Source organism: Lactuca saligna, chromosome 7, assembly GCF_052625555.1.
Source record: "Lactuca saligna cultivar CGN05327 chromosome 7, ASM5262555v1, whole genome shotgun sequence".
Lineage (NCBI taxonomy): Eukaryota > Viridiplantae > Streptophyta > Magnoliopsida > Asterales > Asteraceae > Lactuca > Lactuca saligna.
This window is the reverse complement of record NC_136423.1, coordinates 64,339,647-64,359,061: the sequence shown is the minus strand read 5'-3', so window position 1 is coordinate 64,359,061 and position 19,415 is coordinate 64,339,647. Positions and strand designations below refer to the sequence as shown.

General features: G+C 35.8%; 1 pseudogene across 3 annotated transcripts; it reads left to right on the top strand.

Annotated features, from left to right (window-relative positions):
- Window positions 1-11,671: 11,671 nt before the first annotated feature.
- LOC145006588 (cullin-3B pseudogene) lies at window positions 11,672-18,474 on the top strand (annotated as a pseudogene). Of its 3 annotated transcripts, XR_013662957.1 has the most exons (3): window positions 11,672-12,317; window positions 14,918-15,082; window positions 15,649-18,474. The product of XR_013662957.1 is annotated as a cullin-3B pseudogene, transcript variant X1 (transcript). The 3 variants fall into 3 exon arrangements; XR_013662958.1 differs by lacking the exon at window positions 14,918-15,082; XR_013662959.1 differs by lacking the exon at window positions 11,672-12,317 and having other exon boundaries at window positions 14,568-15,082.
- Window positions 18,475-19,415: the final 941 nt, after the last annotated feature.

Genomic DNA, 19,415 nt, shown 5'->3' with positions numbered 1-19,415 from the left:
GTGAGAGTGGACACCCATTCAAGTACCATTTTATAGGCAGTTTCCTTATACCCCCCTTATAGACTAGCTTCGTGAATGAGGCATACTAGCGATTTGACTGACCATATTCTTATACATATATAATATTTAACTTTTAATTATAATATATATAAGATGTGTTTTAAAACATTTTAAAACTCCAAGGGTTTATATAAAATTTTTCGAAATTTAAACTATTAAATTTTAAATTTAAATAAACCAATTAATTAGATTTAATATTTATCTATTAATTAACTTTTAATTAATTTATTAAATCTTGTAAGGATTATCTAATTAAATTAAACAATTAATTTAATCCTAATCCATATCCCTTCTAGATTTCGAAAATATGGGGATAGGATAATTTCCTTATTTTTCTCAATTATCCAATAAGGCAACTATTATCCAAAACAAAGAAACCCTAATCTTTATAGCATATTTCGAAATTTCCAAGGGAGGAGGCTAGGGTTTTCAAAACCCTAACCCTAATTTCGATTAGGGTTCTTTGGAGGCTAGGGTTTTCAAAAACCCTTTGATCCACAACCCTAAAATTGAAAAAATGGCCTTTAGGGTTTAATAGCTATAAACCCTAATTTGCAATTCAACAATTATAACAATTCAATTTAAAACAAACAAAGGCTCTGATACCACTGATGGGTTTTAGGTAAAACAAATAAACTAGAAAACAATTCATAAGTTCACATGCAACCTACTTTGGATCTATGTTTTATCTACTGAACATACAACTTTGATTGCAAAACAAGAACCCTAGAGGAGAGAGGATATAATCGAAATCTACAAACTAGGGTTTAGTAATTACATACCTTTCAATTGTTATAGTAAACAATTGATGATTCCCTTGATCTTGATCTTGATCTTCTTGGAAGCTTAGCACCACAAGTGTAATGCCTCTAATGGAATCACACCCAAACTAGCAAGAAGGAAATTAGAGGAGAGAGGGAAGAGGGAGTATGAAAAATTTCGGCCCTTAGGGTTTCTTCCAAAAGAAAAGAGTGACCAAAACATAAACCAAGAGGCTCCTTATATAGCTGAGGGATCTAGGGTTTAGGAAAACCCTAGTTATCCTTTGCTTAGGGCCTAAGCAAACCCAAGGGCCTTATCCAAGCCCCTATGGACGAAATTATTAGGGTTTCCCCTAAAGATTTCGACCACCCTTATCCAAGGGGGTTCTAGAGCCTTCCATTCAACTATTAGATAATTGCAAACTAGTCCCTGCACCTTATAATTAATTATTTTAACCCCGAAATTAATTCTAATTAATTTCTGGCTAACAACTAATTAAACCAAATGATTTCTTATTAATATATTAATCTTTTAACATATTAATTCATATATATTATTTTATTAATCTTATAATAAATTAATATCTCTCCTTTCATAATTTCCTTGTTCGGTTGCTAGGTTTGAGGGCAACCCAAAAGGACTGTGCTGCTATCAATTCAAGTACATACCAATTATAGTTATCGGCTTAGACACCTAATCCAACAAAAGACTGAATGAACTCGGTGAGTAGAACGATGGACTCGGCGAGTCCTATGAAAATATTCAAGGACTCGGCGAGTTTGATGAGCGACTCGGCAAGTCCGATGAAGATTGCCTTAGACTCGACGAGTTGTTCTTCAACTCGGCGAGTCGGATGAACTTGGACTTAGTATGTGTGTATTGAAGAAGAACACGTCGAGTCTTCGCTAAGCTCGACGAGTAGAACAGGTATAAAACTAAAACATATGGAAGGGACTCGGCGAGTCCGGTCAACCAGGAAGTTGACTTTGACTAGGATGTTGACTTTTACCGGGGGGGGGGGGGGGGGGGGCTAAAATAGTCATTTTACCCTAATATTAGTTATTACTATTTGACTTAGTGTTTATGGAAATTGTAGCCGGGGAGTTCCGGTTCAGCAGTCAGGCGCTTAGCAAGCAAACTTCAGCAGCTACTTTCGAGGTGAGTTACCTTCCAGTAACGGTGGGTCTAAGGCTACAATGCCGACCCACCAGTAGGAGACGTATGATAGATGATTGTCTCTGTGATATCATCTAGGTTTGCTACTACATGATATGTTATATGCTAGCATGATATGTTGCATGTGATAGTAATAGAGTTCAGTTGTTAGGAGCGAAGGGTAGTCAAACACCCCATGTTCGTCTGACAGTATGTGATGATATGTTTGCCTGCTGGCTTGTTATGTTATATGCGATAGAGGTAGTAGGAGGGTACCAGTCCCCGAGTTCGATTGTTAGGACCGAAGGGTAGTCAGCACCCCAAAACGGCTTGACATGGGTAGTCAGCACCCCAGAATGGCTTGACACGGGTAGGTCGGCACCCCAGAATGGTTGTACCGAGTAGGTTGGGCACCCTAGAAATGCCTGGCAGTATGTATGCTATGTGATTATATGGTATGTGGTACACTGGAGGGGGGAACTCACTAAGCTTCGTGCTTACGGTCTTTAGTTGTTGTTTCAGGTACCTCTTTAGCCAAGGGGAAGGAGCTGGCGCGGTAGCGACATATCACACACACGCTCTTGTTTTTCCGCACTATGAGACATTCTGGGATTTGTACTCTGATATTATTATGATTTACGTTCTGGTTTACAAACGCGAGACATGTTTTATTAAATGACATGGTCGAATGATATTTTGTTACTAACATTTTGCAAATCACTTAATTAAAAATGAAATTTTTGGTCCATAATTTTTGGGATGTTACATTTGCACAAGATTTATTTTGTATCGCAAAATCTATCAATCTATTATGGACGATCTTCCTTTTCAATTGCAAAAAACGCAACCGCATATAATTATTTATAGCTTCAAAGCTTTGAACCCAACTGATTTATGAATTGAAGTAATTGAAGATTTATAGGTTTTTTTTTGAACCCGCCCAATTTGTTGTTTCTATACGCCTATTGATGGGGTTCTTTTTGGAATCCATATGACTTGTTCGATCAAATTGGGTTTCAAATTTTCTATTTTCTTCTAAATCTATGAACAATCTCTTTCCTTCAGAGATGACAAGTGAGAGTCGCAAGATCGAGATCGATCATGGTGAAGATAAACAAGTGCATGTGTAATTGTTTTTAATTTGATGTTTCACACTTGCACACCATTTCTTTTCTTTGTGCCTCCACTTTTCGGTCTTTCCCAATTGCAATATGTTTATCCTCTTTCTTTTATTTTTCTCTAAATCACCAATTGAACTAACCCTATACATTAAAACTATTTAATGGCATGTTTTAATCTCGGATTATGCTCTACTATTTGTGACTGGGATACCGAGGATCACAAACTAGATGTGAATAACCATGCAAATGTGCTTGGTAACCTTATTGTCTTTATCATTAACTATTGATGTGCCGGTAAACCACACACGCTCCATCAAAATGATAATTATAAGATACCCATTACTACTCTTTATTAGTTCCTTTTAGTGTGCCGGTTAACACCACACGCTCCACTAACGACCAATAAAGCATAATGTGCAATTTCATGGATTAGCATACTTTTCACATTTTTCCTAATGTCACTAGAGTTGGGATTTTGAAAAATAGTGTTCTAGTACTTTCTTTAATAGCATTATACTTTTAATGATGAGTAGTTGTCCTATCAAATCCGTTCTGCTAACGACCCTCCACTAATCAAGGAAGCGGTGGGTGAGAGTGGACACCCATTCAAGTACCATTTTATAGGCAGTTTCCTTATACCCCCCTTATAGACTAGCTTCGTGAATGAGGCATACTAGCGATTTGACTGACCATATTCTTATACATATATAATATTTAACTTTTAATTATAATATATATAAGATGTGTTTTAAAACATTTTAAAACTCCAAGGGTTTATATAAATTTTTTCGAAATTTAAACTATTAAATTTTAAATTTAAATAAACCAATTAATTAGATTTAATATTTATCTATTAATTAACTTTTAATTAATTTATTAAATCTTGTAAGGATTATCTAATTAAATTAAACAATTAATTTAATCCTAATCCATATCCCTTCTAGATTTCGAAAATATGGGGATAGGATAATTTCCTTATTTTTCTCAATTATCCAATAAGGCAACTATTATCCAAAACAAAGAAACCCTAATCTTTATAGCATATTTCGAAATTTCCAAGGGAGGAGGCTAGGGTTTTCAAAACCCTAACCCTAATTTCGATTAGGGTTCTTTGGAGGCTAGGGTTTTCAAAAACCCTTTGATCCACAACCCTAAAATTGAAAAAATGGCCTTTAGGGTTTAATAGCTATAAACCCTAATTTGCAATTCAACAATTATAACAATTCAATTTAAAACAAACAAAGGCTCTGATACCACTGATGGGTTTTAGGTAAAACAAATAAACTAGAAAACAATTAATAAGTTCACATGCAACCTACTTTGGATCTATGTTTTATCTACTGAACATACAACTTTGATTGCAAAACAAGAACCCTAGAGGAGAGAGGCTATAATCGAAATCTACAAACTAGGGTTTAGTAATTACATACCTTTCAATTGTTATAGTAAACAATTGATGATTCCCTTGATCTTGATCTTGATCTTCTTGGAAGCTTAGCACCACAAGTGTAATGCCTCTAATGGAATCACACCCAAACTAGCAAGAAGGAAATTAGAGGAGAGAGGGAAGAGGGAGTATGCAAAATTTCGGCCCTTAGGGTTTCTTCCAAAGAAAAGAGTGACCAAAACATGAACCAAGAGGCTCCTTATATAGCTGAGGGATCTAGGGTTTAGGAAAACCCTAGTTATCCTTTGCTTAGGGCCTAAGCAAACCCAAGGGCCTTATCCAAGCCCCTATGGACGAAATTATTAGGGTTTCCCCTAAAGATTTCGTCCACCCTTATCCAAGGGGGTTCTAGAGCCTTCCACTCAACTATTAGATAATTGCAAACTAGTCCCTGCACCTTATAATTAATTCTTTTAACCCCGAAATTAATTCTAATTAATTTTTGGCTAACAACTAATTAAACCAAATGATTTCTTATTAATATATTAATCTTTTAACATATTAATTCATTTATATTAATTTATTAATCTTATAATAAATTAATATCTCTCCTTTCATAATTTCCTTGTCCGGTTGCTAGGTTTGAGGGCAACCCAAAAGGACTGTGCTGCTATCAATTCAAGTACATACCAATTATAGTTATGGGCTTAGACACCTAATCCAACAAAAGACTGAATGAACTCGGTGAGTAGAACGATGGACTCGGCGAGTCCTATGAAAATATTCAAGGACTCGGCGAGTTTGATGAGCGACTCGGCAAGTCCGATGAAGATTGCCTTAGACTCGACGAGTTGTTCTTCAACTCGGCGAGTCGGATGAACTTGGACTTAGTATGTGTGTATTGAAGAAGAACACGTCGAGTCTTCGCTAAGCTCGACGAGTAGAACAGGTATAAAACTAAAACATATGGAAGGGACTCGGCGAGTCCGGTCAACCAGGAAGTTGACTTTGACTAGGATGTTGACTTTTACCGGGGGGGGGGGGGGGGGGGGGGCTAAAATAGTCATTTTACCCTAATATTAGTTATTAGTATTTGACTTAGTGTTTATGGAAATTGTAGCCGGGGAGTTCCGGTTCAGCAGTCAGGCGCTTAGCAAGCAAACTTCAGCAGCTACTTTCGAGGTGAGTTACCTTCCAGTAACGGTGGGTCTAAGGCTACAATGCCGACCCACCAGTAGGAGACGTATGATAGATGATTGTCTTTGTGATATCATCTAGGTTTGCTACTACATGATATGTTATATGCTAGCATGATATGTTGCATGTGATAGTAATAGAGTTCAGTTGTTAGGAGCGAAGGGTAGTCAAACACCCCAGGTTCGTCTGACAGTATGTGATGATATGTTTGCCTGCTGGCTTGTTATGTTATATGCGATAGAGGTAGTAGGAGGGTACCAGTCCCCGAGTTCGATTGTTAGGACCGAAGGGTAGTCAGCACCCCAAAACGGCTTGACATGGGTAGTCAGCACCCCAGAATGGCTTGACACGGGTAGGTCGGCACCCCAGAATGGTTGTACCGAGTAGGTTGGGCACCCTAGAAATGCCTGGCAGTATGTATGCTATGTGATTATATGGTATGTGGTACACTGGAGGGGGGAACTCACTAAGCTTCGTGCTTACGGTCTTTAGTTGTTGTTTCAGGTACCTCTTTAGCCAAGGGGAAGGAGCTGGCGCGGTAGCGACATATCACACACACGCTCTTGTTTTTCCGCACTATGAGACATTCTGGGATTTGTACTCTGATATTATTATGATTTACGTTCTGGTTTACAAACGCGAGACATGTTTTATTAAATGACATGGTCGAATGATATTTTGTTACTAACATTTTGCAAATCACTTAATTAAAAATGAAATTTTTGGTCCATAATTTTTGGGATGTTACATTTGCACAAGATTTATTTTGTATCGCAAAATCTATCAATCTATTATGGACGATCTTCCTTTTCAATTGCAAAAAACGCAACCGCATATAATTATTTATAGCTTCAAAGCTTTGAACCCAACTGATTTATGAATTGAAGTAATTGAAGATTTATAGGTTTTTTTTTGAACCCGCCCAATTTGTTGTTTCTATACGCCTATTGATGGGGTTCTTTTTGGAATCCATATGACTTGTTCGATCAAATTGGGTTTCAAATTTTCTATTTTCTTCTAAATCTATGAACAATCTCTTTCCTTCAGAGATGACAAGTGAGAGTCGCAAGATCGAGATCGATCATGGTGAAGATAAACAAGTGCATGTGTAATTGTTTTTAATTTGATGTTTCACACTTGCACACCATTTCTTTTCTTTGTGCCTCCACTTTTCGGTCTTTCCCAATTGCAATATGTTTATCCTCTTTCTTTTATTTTTCTCTAAATCACCAATTGAACTAACCCTATACATTAAAACTATTTAATGGCATGTTTTAATCTCGGATTATGCTCTACTATTTGTGACTGGGATACCGAGGATCACAAACTAGATGTGAATAACCATGCAAATGTGCTTGGTAACCTTATTGTCTTTATCATTAACTATTGATGTGCCGGTAAACCACACACGCTCCATCAAAATGATAATTATAAGATACCCATTACTACTCTTTATTAGTTCCTTTTAGTGTGCCGGTTAACACCACACGCTCCACTAACGACCAATCAAGCATAATGTGCAATTTCATGGATTAGCATACTTTTCACATTTTTCCTAATGTCACTAGAGTTGGGATTTTGAAAAATAGTGTTATAGTACTTTCTTTAATAGCATTATACTTTTAATGATGAGTAGTTGTCCTATCAAATCCGTTCTGCTAACGACCCTCCACTAATCAAGGAAGCGGTGGGTGAGAGTGGACACCTATTCAAGTACCATTTTATAGGCAGTTTCCTTATACCCCCCTTATAGACTAGCTTCGTGAATGAGGCATACTAGCGATTTGACTGACCATATTCTTATACATATATAATATTTAACTTTTAATTATAATATATATAAGATGTGTTTTAAAACATTTTAAAACTCCAAGGGTTTATATAAATTTTTTCGAAATTTAAACTATTAAATTTTAAATTTAAATAAACCAATTAATTAGATTTAATATTTATCTATTAATTAACTTTTAATTAATTTATTAAATCTTGTAAGGATTATCTAATTAAATTAAACAATTAATTTAATCCTAATCCATATCCCTTCTAGATTTCGAAAATATGGGGATAGGATAATTTCCTTATTTTTCTCAATTATCCAATAAGGCAACTATTATCCAAAACAAAGAAACCCTAATCTTTATAGCATATTTCGAAATTTCCAAGGGAGGAGGCTAGGGTTTTCAAAACCCTAACCCTAATTTCGATTAGGGTTCTTTGGAGGCTAGGGTTTTCAAAAACCCTTTGATCCACAACCCTAAAATTGAAAAAATGGCCTTTAGGGTTTAATAGCTATAAACCCTAATTTGCAATTCAACAATTATAACAATTCAATTTAAAACAAACAAAGGCTCTGATACCACTGATGGGTTTTAGGTAAAACAAATAAACTAGAAAACAATTAATAAGTTCACATGCAACCTACTTTGGATCTATGTTTTATCTACTGAACATACAACTTTGATTGCAAAACAAGAACCCTAGAGGAGAGAGGATATAATCGAAATCTACAAACTAGGGTTTAGTAATTACATACCTTTCAATTGTTATAGTAAACAATTGATGATTCCCTTGATCTTGATCTTGATCTTCTTGGAAGCTTAGCACCACAAGTGTAATGCCTCTAATGGAATCACACCCAAACTAGCAAGAAGGAAATTAGAGGAGAGAGGGAAGAGGGAGTATGCAAAATTTCGGCCCTTAGGGTTTCTTCCAAAGAAAAGAATGACCAAAACATGAACCAAGAGGCTCCTTATATAGCTGAGGGATCTAGGGTTTAGGAAAACCCTAGTTATCCTTTGCTTAGGGCCTAAGCAAACCCAAGGGCCTTATCCAAGCCCCTATGGACGAAATTATTAGGGTTTCCCCTAAAGATTTCGTCCACCCTTATCCAAGGGGGTTCTAGAGCCTTCCACTCAACTATTAGATAATTGCAAACTAGTCCCTGCACCTTATAATTAATTCTTTTAACCCCGAAATTAATTCTAATTAATTTTTGGCTAACAACTAATTAAACCAAATGATTTCTTATTAATATATTAATCTTTTAACATATTAATTCATTTATATTAATTTATTAATCTTATAATAAATTAATATCTCTCCTTTCATAATTTCCTTGTCCGGTTGCTAGGTTTGAGGGCAACCCAAAAGGACTGTGCTGCTATCAATTCAAGTACATACCAATTATAGTTATGGGCTTAGACACCTAATCCAACAAAAGACTGAATGAACTCGGTGAGTAGAACGATGGACTCGGCGAGTCCTATGAAAATATTCAAGGACTCGGCGAGTTTGATGAGCGACTCGGCAAGTCCGATGAAGATTGCCTTAGACTTGACGAGTTGTTCTTCAACTCGGCGAGTCGGATGAACTTGGACTTAGTATGTGTGTATTGAAGAAGAACACGTCGAGTCTTCGCTAAGCTCGACGAGTAGAACAGGTATAAAACTAAAACATATGGAAGGGACTCGGCGAGTCCGGTCAACCAGGAAGTTGACTTTGACTAGGATGTTGACTTTTACCGGGGGGGGGGGGGGGGGGGGCTAAAATAGTCATTTTACCCTAATATTAGTTATTAGTATTTGACTTAGTGTTTATGGAAATTGTAGCCGGGGAGTTCCGGTTCAGCAGTCAGGCGCTTAGCAAGCAAACTTCAGCAGCTACTTTCGAGGTGAGTTACCTTCCAGTAACGGTGGGTCTAAGGCTACAATGCCGACCCACCAGTAGGAGACGTATGATAGATGATTGTCTTTGTGATATCATCTAGGTTTGCTACTACATGATATGTTATATGCTAGCATGATATGTTGCATGTGATAGTAATAGAGTTCAGTTGTTAGGAGCGAAGGGTAGTCAAACACCCCAGGTTCGTCTGACAGTATGTGATGATATGTTTGCCTGCTGGCTTGTTATGTTATATGCGATAGAGGTAGTAGGAGGGTACCAGTCCCCGAGTTCGATTGTTAGGACCGAAGGGTAGTCAGCACCCCAAAACGGCTTGACATGGGTAGTCAGCACCCCAGAATGGCTTGACACGGGTAGGTCGGCACCCCAGAATGGTTGTACCGAGTAGGTTGGGCACCCTAGAAATGCCTGGCAGTATGTATGCTATGTGATTATATGGTATGTGGTACACTGGAGGGGGGAACTCACTAAGCTTCGTGCTTACGGTCTTTAGTTGTTGTTTCAGGTACCTCTTTAGCCAAGGGGAAGGAGCTGGCGCGGTAGCGACATATCACACACACGCTCTTGTTTTTCCGCACTATGAGACATTCTGGGATTTGTACTCTGATATTATTATGATTTACGTTCTGGTTTACAAACGCGAGACATGTTTTATTAAATGACATGGTCGAATGATATTTTGTTACTAACATTTTGCAAATCACTTAATTAAAAATGAAATTTTTGGTCCATAATTTTTGGGATGTTACATTTGCACAAGATTTATTTTGTATCGCAAAATCTATCAATCTATTATGGACGATCTTCCTTTTCAATTGCAAAAAACGCAACCGCATATAATTATTTATAGCTTCAAAGCTTTGAACCCAACTGATTTATGAATTGAAGTAATTGAAGATTTATAGGTTTTTTTTTGAACCCGCCCAATTTGTTGTTTCTATACGCCTATTGATGGGGTTCTTTTTGGAATGCATATGACTTGTTCGATCAAATTGGGTTTCAAATTTTCTATTTTCTTATGAATCTATGAACAATCTCTTTCCTTCAGAGATGACAAGTGAGAGTCGCAAGATCGAGATCGATCATGGTGAAGATAAACAAGTGCATGTGTAATTGTTTTTAATTTGATGTTTCACACTTGCACACCATTTCTTTTCTTTGTGCCTCCACTTTCCGGTCTTTCCCAATTGCAATATGTTTATCCTCTTTCTTTTATTTTTCTCTAAATCACCAATTGAACTAACCCTATACATGGGATGGATTTTAGTATACAAGAAGAAGAGAAGCAAATGCAATTTTGGGTTTCGTGTTGTTTGTGTAGGTGGAAGCAAACAACACATATGTTCGACTTTCTAAAGAAATATATGTGATTAGTGTTTTTCTAGGTTTAGGGTTTCACATTGAAACCATCATTTTATTTCAACCATTTGTAGCTTTGTTTCCTTGTAATTATTCAAAATTTCAAGAACAAGTTTGAAATCCGGTGAACATTTCTGAAATTTCGAAAAAAACCATTTTTTTGATAAAATTGTCAAAAAGTAAAACAAACATAATAAATTGGAAGTACATATCATACTAGGGCTTTAAATCAACATTTATTGAAAAATAATGATAATAAATACTTCGAAATGTACATTTAGTATGTAAGCACGTTGAAAAAAAATTACAAAAAAAAAACCTCTGAAATTTAAAGAACAAATTTGGAATGGAATATTTGGGAGTAGGTAAACATTTTTTAAAAACTAAAAAAATGGTTATTCTCTTTAAAATTGTTAGTTTAATGATTTCTTTTAAAATAAATCAAATGTCAAGAGCATAAAGTTGAGGGTAGTAATGATATCATTAGGTCATCGTGATCTAGGTGGTCATAGAAAACCTTTGTGCACACCACCGCGATGTTGTGTGGTCTTCCATGTTCATGGTCAATTGTGGTGCACACAACAAAGGGCAACAACCAATAGGGAAAGAAAAGGAAACATGTTCTAGAGCTACGCTCTATAGGAAAGAGAATGAAAATTTTCCGAAATTACCGGTTTCAGTTCCTAGATTTTCACATATTAACAAAACTTATCTCATTTTTTATTATATTTTTTAATTAAAAAAAATTATGTGGAGTGAAGTGGTAGTGATGGATATCTCATATGTTTAGTTATAATTAATGGTGACGTGACACGCAAATATAACATATCATCTTATTAATAAAACGGGTTACTTGTAAGGTATAAATAAAAATATAGGATGAATAGTGTAAATTCTAATTCTCTCGGCCCATCAACCCTACCTATATATACACGCATACGGTACGCACTAGGGTTTAGAGAGTAAACAACATGTGAGCCGCCTTAGAAGAGAAAAGAAGAAAGACGAAAGAGAATTTCTTATTAGACGTGACGTGTTCTTAGATCAGAGAGGGAGATACAGTGAAGTGATGTTGATGGTGGTGCCAACCGAGTTATGTTGCATTCTTTATGGTAAACCCCGAAGAATGATAGGAGTCGATCTATGTAACAGTTAGCATTGAGAAAACCATACCAATGGAAGGTATACATACCGAAGGTCTTGATTCTTCAAGACCCCGTCATCTATATCTCCGACAATAGAATGAGAGCGAGAAAAAGAAGGTGTTTGCCGGTAAAGTTTTAAGCGGTCGAATCCGGCCAAATTTCAGACTGAGGGTAGGCAGCCCCGATTCTTTTCATAGCTGCAAGGGATTCGATCAGTACACATGAGATGTAATCATTCCTATTCGTCTCTCTTCTAAAATTCAAATGAGTGTTTTGGAATAGAGTTTATAGAATTTTTGCGATTATATGAACCGGCCATGATGATATGAAGTGTGTGTAGCCCACGTGATCATGTGAGGTGGTGAACGGGTTTATGTCTTAGTCATGGAATTTCACACGCCATTGTTTAAAGGACAATAAACAAAGTTATCATGCATCTATCGGAAGGTATATACTAATCCTTAGCTTAAGTGTGTCGGCTATAGGATAAAGCATATCTTGGCTTAACTGTGTCGGTTATATGATAAGCGTAATTTGTTCAGAAAATAGTTTTGGGGTTGGAAAAATGAATATATATCTTAATGGTATATACCATTAAGCTTACGTTATTTTCTTGTTATATATATATATATATATATATATATATATATATATATTAATTGTCCAATGTTTTCATAATTCAAATTCTAACTTGATTTATTTTCAAGATTTTTAAAAATTTCATCTTTATCTTCTCTTATATAATTTTCATTTTTAACTATAATATATATATATAGCTTAGTAAGTGTTGAAGTAAGAGTAATATCATAGTAAAATCTCGAAAACCTCAAAAGTAAATCAAGTTAGGGGTTGAAGTTTAAGAACATCATAATGAATATATTAAACAAAACGAACTATTAAGGTTAGTTTGGGTACCTAAGCTTATATACCCTTATAAGCTAAGGGGTGTAAACATATATATATATATATATATATATATATATATATATATATATATATATTATTTTTATTTATTTATTTATTTTAAAACAATTAAGCTAAAGGGCGTGGTAACACTCCTGACATCTAAACTTAATATAATATTTATTATAAATTTATAAAACACAAACATTTCATATTAAATTAAAAAGTTACAATAAATTAAAACTTAGTAAACCAAAAAACAAATAATCCATATAACTACCTACCAAACTTCAACCATTGAAGGCATATTTGACTATTTGTCTATCACAAATCTTGGAGCTATATAAAGCTTCCATCACATCACCCGCCTACAAATCATACCATTAATCTCATTTATTCAACATATTTCCATAATTTCATTGAAAAATATAATAATATATATTTGGTGATGTTTTTATAAAAGGTTTATTTTTTTGGAAACCCTACACAACCCAATTCATATTGGAATTGAAAAATAGCTATTTCAACAATTTACCATTTGTAAAGGATTGGATATTAAAAGCATACCGACACTTTAAGCCATGTGATAGTGTAGTGCAAACCAGCTAAATGGAACAAGACATGAAGATTTTCTTTAAAGAAGAACAACACATCTCTGAACCCAAATTGCATTGAGTTTATGTTTTGCATTACATCCAAATAGTGCTTAACCTCAACGGATGCTGATTGGCTTTGTTCAAAAAAGGCAATAACAACATCCACCTTACTAGCCATTTCATGATGTTTATTCACATAAAAACCTCTCCATCCTTACACTCACACATGGAAACTCTTTAGGTTGAAAATGCAAGAAATAGCAACATACTTTCTTTCATTTGCTAGATGTAGTGTCATACTTTTCTTTTATTTGTAGAATATGAGTTTGCATTTTACGAACTCATTAAGTTACCAATTTCTCAAAAGTCTTATGGTTTAATTGTCACTGTAGAAGAGAAGCTAATCAACCCTCGGTATGAGGAAATAAAAACATTCAAGCATATTTCCATTCAAACAAGCGACTATCTATGGGGAGCAAAGATTAGGATATACCTTCAAACTGGAGTTCAAATGTTGTTGCAGAAGTTGATGGGGGATTGAATTCAGAAACCGAAGAAGATTATTCTTTATCGAAACTTTGGGCTGGCCATCTGTCTTTGCTCAAACCCGCCCATATATGATCAGACTCGCAAAGCTCCTACCAAAACTGAGAGTAACTACCCAACGAACACAAATCCAATTCTTTCAAACCCCCAAATTAAATTCATAGAAATTTTCCAAAATCAAAACGTAATTCTTAATTCACAATTTCTCAAAATATAGAAATATCGAACAATTAAGGACATGAAAGGAAGAAGATTAGCGAAAGAAATCGACATACCTGAAGCAAGGATGCGATTTTAAAGGCTATATCGCTTAGAACCCTTAATAGATTGATTGTTCAAATGAAATTGGGTTGGATCCATTGAACGAGAATGTAGCCAATCACAACCTAACAAACTTCCTTTTCTCCTCTCGCCAAACAATTATGGTCTGTGTCTTGTCTTGCTGATGCGGTCGTGTTCGTGTCTGTGAAAGTCTAAGAGATTGAGACGAGAGGTACTTTAGTAAAAGCACGTGGTTATAGTTTTGAAACTTTTATGTATTTATTGTTTAAATAAAACATATAACATTTAATAAGGATATATATATATATATATATATATATATATATATATATATATATATATATATATATATATATAGAGACACACAAAGTCGATTTTAAACCCATTAGGTCGGTTCGGTTTTAAACCCAAAATGAATTTTTCGGTTTTGAAAAATTCAAATAAAAAACTGACGGTTTAAGTTTGGTTTCGTTTTTATCAATTTTTTAATTTTCGAAGTTTCGATTTTGTTTAGCCCTAATTATTACCGGTCTAAAAAACAATAAACTCGATGAAAAAGGAATAATGGGTTACGAAACCCGGTTACAAATTATGGCCGGTTAAAAAATAGGGCCCAGAAACGTGAACATTTGGGAAGTCTGTTAAACTTTAAACACGCTTATCAATTATCTTCATAGCTAAACCCTAAATCTAAGGGTTTTGAATTACCCTAAATCTAAGGGTTTTGAATTTCGGAATCGGAGTGAACCGAAGGAACTCAATTAAGAGCAGGATGAACTTAGAGGAAGCGGATCCGGATTATTCTGATTTGAAGAGAGTGGAGCATGCGATTGACGCCATTTATGATAAAAGCGGCAATGACCTTACTTCGGAAGAACTTAGCAGGTATTTTTTTTTCAATTCGTGATCCGTTTTAGGGATTTTGCTATACGTTTTTAGAACAGAAGAGAGTTATGTAATCTGTTTCATGTTTTATGTATTATCTATATATTGCCGGTGGCATTTATGTTTTATTAGATTGTTTAGACACTGGGGAGACACAAGAGAGTTAGCAAACCACGTTACATTGTTATGCATGCTTGTTAAGAACAGAAGAGTGTTGATTTAAACCCTATTACGGTACCCACGTTACATTGTTATGCATGCTTGTTAAGAACAGAACATTGTTGATTCAGTAAGTTTAATCAACTAGTTAGAACAAGAAAGCATGATAGAAGACAAGAGAATTTAGATTGGAATGATCCAATCTACATTGGACGGGTTATTTGATAATTTGATAAACTAATAATCTGAAAAGAAACAAGTTAAATCATCAAAAGCTGAAACCATTTAATTAACAATGTTTAGTTAATTTGAGTAATTAAAGTTTATGAAGATGATTTTCCTACATTCTTTGATATAGTTTATTTGTGAGCTTTGACACCTAATGGTCTTGGTATTTTATATTTCAGGATCTCAGGGAAATTTGTCCAAGATTTTTTTGGAGAATCAGTCTACTCTGGACTCGTATCAATAACAACTTTACACCTAGAAAATGTAGCAAAGTCAGTAGAAGCATCAGAAGACTCAAATTTTCTAGAAGAACTGAGCCAAAAATGGATGGATTTCAATACAGCACTAGTAGAGATAGGTCAAATACTAAAGGGCATGGACCTGACCTTCGTTCGTAATACACGAAAAACTCCGGTCCATGTAGTTTGTCGGAACATCTGGCGGGATAACATCATCAACTCAAGTAACATTGCAATACGCCTTAAATCTACACTGCTTGAAGCAGTTAGAAAAGAACGAGCTGGTATACACGCTGCGAAATTCTTAGTGAGACACAGTGAAGATGCTGACGTACATGGGTAATGCAATCTATAATGATTGTTTTGAAATTCCGTATCTTGTATACTGGTCTACTGATTGCGCTACTGAATCCCGGGTATGGATTGAAACTTTGGATTGTGGTACATATATTGACAGAATTGAGAGAAAATTGGAAGCAGAGATTAATAGGGTGTTTCATTATCACAGTGTAAAAATTAAAAAAGTAAAGTATGAGTTCAGAAAGAAAATGATCGAATGCCACTTGAAACGGTTGCTTGAATCAGAGGAATGGGGATTCATCCATTTGATGAAGGAAGAAAGGTACCTTGAATTAGGAAGATTTTACAATCTTTTATGTCAGTATTCGTCACACCAGAAGTATTCGTCACACCAGATGTTCAAGGCAATGTGCTCTTACATTCAGAAAATTGGGGAACAACTTGTAGCAGATCCCGAAAGGCATCTGAATCCAGTTGGTTTCGTGGAACGGATGATTGATGAAAAGGAAAAGCTTGAAAGGATTATGAGTGTCACATACTACAACAACAAATGGTTCTTGGAACGCCCGATAAACTTGTATAGTTTGGTACCTCAGTTTTCTGTTGGTCTGCAACCACAGTTGCAGGAATTGATCTCGCCAGGACTGTTGAAGATGATTGAAAATGATGACCACCTGAGGATACGAAGACTGTATAATTGCTTGAATACCCATGGGTCTCTCTTAAATCCGATGCAAGATATTCTGTCTTCTAACATTCAGAAAAATGGCTTAGAGGTGATGAATCCCCAATTGTGTAGAGATCCCTCTGTTCTCCTGCATATTTTATGTGATCTAAAAGCTAAATATGATAGTATCATTAAGCATGGATTTGAGAACGATGCAAATTGCCGATGCATGTTGGGTGATTGGTGTGGGCATTTCTTTACATTAGAACCCAGGTTTCCCGAAATAATCTCGTCGGAGTTGTCGAAGATGATTGATGATGATGAGCACCTTAAGATAAACAGACATTACGTCTTCTTAGGAAGCTTTCTGGTTGGCACAAAGATGATGAAAGATGTTCTGGAATCACACATTCGGAAAGCTTGGGAACAACTGATGATGGATGCCCGATGTCGGACAGATCTCTTTGTTCTCGTGCAACTGTTACTCGAGCTAATAGGTAAATACAATGAAATCATCAAGCATGGGTTTAACAAAGATGGGGATTTTCGATGCATATTGATATCTTTGTTTGGGTGTTTCCTGAAATCAAAACCCCAGATTCCCGAAATAATTCCGTTACATGTCGATGACCAGTTTAGAAAAGGTGTGAAAGGGGAAAGTGAATCGGAGCTCATGGTTTTGTTAGATAAAGTCAAGATGCTCTATGATTGTTTAGAGGAAAAACATATCTTTGAAAAATATTACAAAAGACATTTAGGTGCTCGTCTTTTATCAGGAAATAGTTTGACAGAAGACATAGAAATATCCAGGAGACAAGGCATTCGGGAATCTATTTGCTTTAAATGCAGAAAAAATGCTTACTGATATCCAAAATTCAAGAGAGACCATGCAAGGGTTTTACATACAGGCGGGGCGAACCGTATCCGACATGCCCACAATTGCGGTTAATGCTGTATCAGCCTGGCTCTGGGAGACTCAGCCCACCACCCCATGCAACCTACCAGCAGATATCACTGTTCTATCCAATTCATTCTCTAGTTATTATCACCGTGCCAATGAGGGGCGCCGGCTGACGTGGCAAACAGACATGGGGTCTGCCATCATTGAAGCGACATTTGATAAAGGAAGAAAACACGAACTTGAAGCATCAACATACCAAATGTGCATTCTAATGCTATTCAAAAATGCAGACCAGTTGACGTATACGGATATACAAATGGCGGTTGCGATACCTGAGAATGATCTCAAACAGTGTTTATGGTCATTGGTGTTTATACCAGGTAAAAATATCCTTAGGAAAAGTCCAGAGAGTAAGACAATCCAGGCAGGTGATGAGTTTTACTTTAATGAGGAGTTTTCTAGTGAGTCTTATAAGGTGAAGCTTGAGACCACTAACGTACGGAAGCAAACCACACCAGAAAAGGAGGAGATGATTCGGAAGTTGGAGGAGGATAGGAAACCGTTGGTTACTGCAATCATTATGAAGGTTATGAAACAGAAACGAACAATGGAATACTCTGATATTGTGGTTGCTGTTAGAGAGGAGCTGAAGTTAAGATTTAAGCCCACTCATCAATTGTTAAAGAAGGGGATTGCGGTTCTTGTTTCTTTGGAGATGTTGGAAAGGGATAAGGAGAATAAGATGGTGTATTGGTATCAAGATTGAGAAGAAAATGGCCATGATCAATCAGTTTTGTTGCTGTTTTTTTTTTCCCTAATGATTTCAGTTTTTTTTTTCTTTGGTGGTGTAAAAAGGGATTCAGAGATAGTTGCTGAAATGGATTCAATTTTACTTTGACGTACTTGTGTTTTATTTTTATTTGTTTTTTGTGTTGCTTATAATAGCTAGAAGTCATTTTTGTTTGAATTAGTGTTGGGATTTCTTTTAATCACTCCAAAACAGGATATTCCCAATAAAGTTTGAATAATATGTGTTACTGGAAAAAAAAATCTTGGCTGAGAGTGCGGGGCTTGCTCAAGTAATCGGTAATTTGTTGTGCATGATTGTGGCTTCTATCCGTTCGAAATAAAGAAAAATATGCTGAGATCTTTGTTGTCAAACATGTACAAAGTAGGTTGCTAAATGTATCTCAACCCTCATATTGGACCTGACTTATTCTTGCTTTTCAAACATGTACAAAGTAGACAAGTTTAATCGTAGTGAGAAGCAACTTGTTGACAATCAAACATGCTCTTCAACGTGTGGTTGAGGAAATACGGTTTGACTTTAATGATCCTTCTGTCTGTGCAATCAACTAGGTTTGACCATGTTTATTGACTTCAAAACACAATACTTGGATCCCTTAAAAGTTGCTGTTGTAGAATGCGTGCAATGATCCTTCTGTCTGTGCAATCAACTAGGTTTGACCATGTTTATTGACTTCAAAACACAATACTTGGATCCCTTAAAAGTTGCTGTTGTAGAATGCGTGCAGACAACATTAGTTTTGTTTGCAGCAAAATAAATCTCAGGAATTCTTGCGCATATTGGTTTTCAGCAAAATAAATCTCAGTAATTTTCAAGTCTCATCAAACGGTTTTAATTCTCTATGTTTTCAGTTTTAAATGGTAACCTTATGCACAAAGTGGGTGTGGAAAGTATGGGAGTTGGAGCTTTAAAGCTTACAGGTTACCTTAGGGAACAAATGCAGCAGAGAAATCTTAATTTTTCCTCATTATACACAGTGCGCAAGTTGAAATAGGCCTATACTTTTTCTATTACAATGCCTTTGTGCCATT